We start from the raw sequence: 4608 nt of genomic DNA on the forward strand, positions 1-4608 counted from the left end.
TTTTAAAAGTCTATAAGCATGAAGAAAAATATCTAGGAAGAAAAAAACACCCCACAGAGGAGGGACCTGGGACCATTGCTCACGGTCAAATGGGATTTTCTTCATGCCATTATGTGACTTATCTTAGAAAATGTATTCATATGTGATTCCTATAATTAAAAAACAAACAAACAAACAAACAAACAAAACAACACAGCAAGTAAATTTAATGAAGGCCAGCTAAGCAATCTTGTGATGTTCCAGGGAAGAGTGGATTTGCTGCCCTGAAATCAGACAGGGGTAGCATATCCCAGGAGCTAAGCACAAAAGCTCCCGTTCTAGAGGGCTTGGGCTTGAATTTCTGCTCTCCAGCTCCCCAGCTGTGTGTCACCTGGATACATGACCTGACCTATTCGTGGCATAGCTGTCCCATCCATAAATAGATTAGGATGTATAATCATTAATAGATTAGATTAATGATCATCTTGATCATTAAATGACGTAGGCTATGGAAATACTTGATTATTCATACTGAGGCCTCTGTAAATATTCCCTAATATTTTAGGGAAACAAACAAGATTAGAATGGGAACACTGAGGAGAAGGGATAGATAATATTTAAGACCGAAGTGGACACATGACTAATGTTGCCTTGAGGTGTCTCTCAAATCCCATAATCCTTTGACCATCACTTCAACTGTACAGCTTGAGGTCATGTGGGGAGACTTGTAAAGACTCTTCCAATCCTCTGGCAGGTGTTTAACTTTGCAATCAGGAACTAAGGGTTACAACCCTTAGCCTTTCCATTCAATTCTGTGATTAGTGGGTTGCTAACCCACCCTTCATGCTTGCATTTTCTCTTATAACTAAGACAATGTCCATTCATATCTCAACAGATATAAGATGGTGCTTCTCCTCTTTCCCTTCTTCACCCTTTTCTATTTTCAGCCATGGATAAGTCTACTTCTCTGAAGAATGTTGTAGAAAATCTGACCAGTCAGAAGGAAAGCTTTTCTACCTCTCTGGCACTACTAATATGAAAACGCAAAAGTCTAGGTGTGGTAGAGGTGGGAGGAATACCCTGGCACAATGCTCACTGCTCTAATTATTTTAACATACAATGAGAAATTATGCTTCAAGAAGACATACATTATATTTAGGCAGTGTCCAGAAAACTGTACATGGTTGTATTTTGAATAAGCAGTATTTACCAAGCTAGTATATCCCTCTTGTCTGCTGATCAATCATTGTGGAAATTTGGTGTCTTATTTGCTTCAATTCATAAGATGCTGGTGGAATGGGTTCTTTTTTTTTTTCCATTTTTTTTTCTTTTTTTTTTTCTTCTGGTCACTTTTATTTTATTTTATTTTATTTTATTATTAACTTGAGTATTTCTTATATACATTTCGAGTGTTATTCCCTTTCCCAGTTTCCGGGCAAACATCCCCCTCCCCCCTCCCCTTCCTTATGGGTGTTCCCCTCCCCAACCTCCCCCCATTGTCCCCCTCCCCCCACCAGTCTAGTTCACTGGGGGTTCAGTCTTAACAGGACCCAGGGCTTCCCCTTCCACTGGTGCTCTTACTAGGGTATTCATTGCTACCTATGTGGTCAGAGTCCAGGGTCAGTCCATGTATAGTCTTTAGGTAGTGGCTTAGTCCCTGGAAGCTCTGGTTGCTTGGCATTGTTGTACATATGGGGTCTCGAGCCCCTTCAAGCTCTTCCAGTTCTTTCTCTGATTCCTTCAAAGGGGGTCCTATTCTCAGTTCAGTGGTTTGCTGCTGGCATTCGCCTCTGTATTTGCTGTATTCTGGCTGTGTCTCTCAGGAGCGATCTACATCCGGCTCCTGTCGGCCTGCACTTCTTTGCTTCATCCATCTTGTCTAATTGGGTGGCTGTATATGTATGGGCCACATGTGGGGCAGGCTCTGAATGGGTGTACCTTCAGTCACTGTTTTAATCTTTGCCTCTCTCTTCCCTGCCAAGGGTATTCTTGTTCCCCTTTTAAAGAAGGAGTGAACCATTCACATTTTGATCATCTGTCTTGAGTTTCATTTGTTCTAGGCATTTAGGGTAATTCAAGCATTTGGGCTAATAGCCACTTATCAGTGAGTGCATACCATGTATGTCTTTCTGTGTTTGGGTTAGCTCACTCAGGATGATATTTTCCAGTTCCAGCCATTTGCCTACGAATTTCATAAAGCCGTTGTTTTTGATAGCTGAGTAATATTCCATTGAGTAGATGTACCACATTTTCTGTATCCATTCCTCTGTTGAAGGGCATCTGGGTTCTTTCCAGCTTCTGGCTATTATAAATAAGGCTGCAATGAACATAGTGGAGCACGTGTCTTTTTTATATGTTGGGGCATCTTTTGGGTATATGCCCAAGAGAGGTATAGCTGGATCCTCAGGCAGTTCAATGTCCAATTTTCTGAGGATCCTCCAGACTGATTTCCAGAATGGTTGTACCAGTTTGCAATCCCACCAACAATGGAGGAGTGTTCCTCTTTCTCCACATCCTCGCCAGCATCTGTTGTCCCCTGAGTTTTTGATCTTAGCCATTCTCACTGGTGTGAGGTGAAATCTCAGGGTTGTTTTGATTTGCATTTCCCTTATGACTAAAGATGTTGAACATTTCTTTAGGTGTTTCTCCGCCATTCGGCATTCCTCAGCTGTGAATTCTTTGTTTAGCTGTGAGCCCCATTTTTTAATAGGGTTATTTGTTTCCCTGTGGTCTAACTTCTTGAGTTCTTTGTATATTTTGGATATAAGGCCTCTATCTGTTGTAGGATTGGTAAAGATCTTTTCCCAATCTGTTGGTTGCCGTTTTGTCCTAACCACAGTGTCCTTTGCCTTACAGAAGCTTTGCAGTTTTATGAGATCCCATTTGTCAATTCTTGATCTTAGAGCGTAAGCCATTGGTGTTTTGTTCAGGAAATTTTTTCCAGTGCCCATGTGTTCCAGATGCTTCCCTAGTTTTTCTTCTATGAGTTTGAGTGTGTCTGGTTTGATGTGGAGGTCCTTGATCCACTTGGACTTAAGCTTTGTACAGGGTGATAAGCATGGATCGATCTGCATTCTTCTACATGTTGACCTCCAGTTGAACCAGCACCATTTGCTGAAAATGCTATCTTTTTTCCATTTGATGGTTTTGGCTCCTTTGTCAAAAATCAAGTGACCATATGTGTGTGGGTTCATTTCTGGGTCTTCAATTCTATTCCATTGGTCTATCTGTCTGTCTCTGTACCAATACCATGCAGTTTTTATCACTATTGCTCTGTAATACTGCTTGAGTTCAGGGATAGTGATTCCCCCTGAAGTCCTTTCATTGTTGAGGATAGCTTTAGCTATCCTGGGTTTTTTGTTATTCCAGATGAATTTGCAAATTGTTCTGTCTAACTCTTTGAAGAATTGGATTGGTATTTTGATGGGGATTGCATTGAATCTGTAGATTGCTTTTGGTAAAATGGCCATTTTTACTATATTAATCCTGCCAATCCATGAGCATGGGAGATCTTTCCATCTTCTGAGGTCTTCTTCAATTTCCTTCTTCAGTGTCTTGAAGTTCTTATTGTACAGATCTTTTACTTGCTTTGTTAAAGTCACTCCGAGGTACTTTATATTATTTGGGTCTATTGTGAAGGGTGTCGTTTCCCTAATTTCTTTCTCGACTGGTTTCTCTTTTGTATAGAGGAAGGCAACTGATTTATTTGAGTTAATTTTATACCCAGCCACTTTGCTGAAGTTGTTTATCAGCTTTAGTAGTTCTCTGGTGGAACTTTTGGGATCACTTAAATATACTATCATATCATCTGCAAATAGTGATATTTTGACTTCTTCTTTTCCGATCTGTATCCCCTTGACATCCTTTTGTTGTCTGATTGCTCTGGCTAGAACTTCAAGAACTATATTGAATAAGTAGGGAGAGAGTGGGCAGCCTTGTCTAGTCCCTGATTTTAGTGGGATTGCTTCAAGTTTCTCTCCATTTAGTTTAATGTTAGCAACTGGTTTGCTGTATATGGCTTTTACCATGTTCAGGTATGGGCCTTGAATTCCTATTCTTTCCAGGACTTTTATCATGAAGGGGTGTTGAATTTTGTGAAATGCTTTCTCAGCATCTAATGAAATGATCATGTGGTTTTGTTCTTTCAGTTTGTTTATATAATGGATCACATTGATGGTTTTCCGTATATTAAACCATCCCTGCATGCCTGGGATGAAGCCTACTTGATCATGGTGGATGATTGTTTTGATGTGCTCTTGGATTCGGTTTGCCAGAATTTTGTTGAGTATTTTTGCGTCGATATTCATAAGGGAAATTGGTCTGAAGTTCTCTTTCTTTGTTGTGTCTTTCTGTGGTTTAGGTATAAGAGTAAATGTGGCTTCGTAGAAGGTATTCGGTAGTGATCCATCTGTTTCAATTTTGTGGAATAGTTTGGATAATATTGGTGTGAGGTCTTCTATGAAGGTTTGATAGAATTCTGCACTAAACCCATCTGGACCTGGGCTCTTTTTGTTTGGGAGACCTTTAATGACTGCTTCTATTTCCTTAGGAGTTATGGGGTTGTTTAACTGGTTTATCTGTTCCTGATTTAACTTCGGTACCTGGTATCTGTCTAGGAAATTGTCCATT

The sequence above is a fragment of the Rattus norvegicus genome, chromosome 7 (genome assembly GCF_021556685.1).
Source record: "Rattus norvegicus strain SHRSP/BbbUtx chromosome 7, alternate assembly SHRSP_T2T, whole genome shotgun sequence".
Lineage (NCBI taxonomy): Eukaryota > Metazoa > Chordata > Mammalia > Rodentia > Muridae > Rattus > Rattus norvegicus.